The 295-nt window shown below is 34.9% G+C and overlaps 1 protein-coding gene across 1 annotated transcript in view; it reads right to left on the reverse strand.

Moving 5' to 3' along the window:
• Positions 1–295, reverse strand: part of chd1 (chromodomain helicase DNA binding protein 1) — a gene marked incomplete at its 3' end in the record, with an annotated part of 18,743 nt that overhangs the window by 7,675 nt on the left and 10,773 nt on the right.

Consider the following 295-nt stretch of genomic DNA (forward strand, 5'->3'; position numbering starts at 1 on the left):
CCCCCCCCCCCTTTTTAACAAGCTACTGATGCTAATGCCCATATCTCAACTGTTACTCAAAAATGATGTGTATTCAATTGGCACATCCCTACCAACCAAACACCTAAAAAAAGACATCTCTATCTTTGTATGTGTACACTGACTGTGCATTAGAGAGCATTTGTCTGTTTGTTCTACTCCCTAACATTGGAAACCACACAATTTATTCATTCATTAATTTACTGTTTTATTTAACCATTTTACACTTTTATTTCTTTTTCTATTTTTCTCTTTTTTCACTGTGTGTGTGTGTGTG

Source organism: Morone saxatilis, unplaced genomic scaffold (assembly GCF_004916995.1).
Source record: "Morone saxatilis isolate NCDOM2014 unplaced genomic scaffold, NCSU_SB_2.0 Contig21, whole genome shotgun sequence".
Lineage (NCBI taxonomy): Eukaryota > Metazoa > Chordata > Actinopteri > Moronidae > Morone > Morone saxatilis.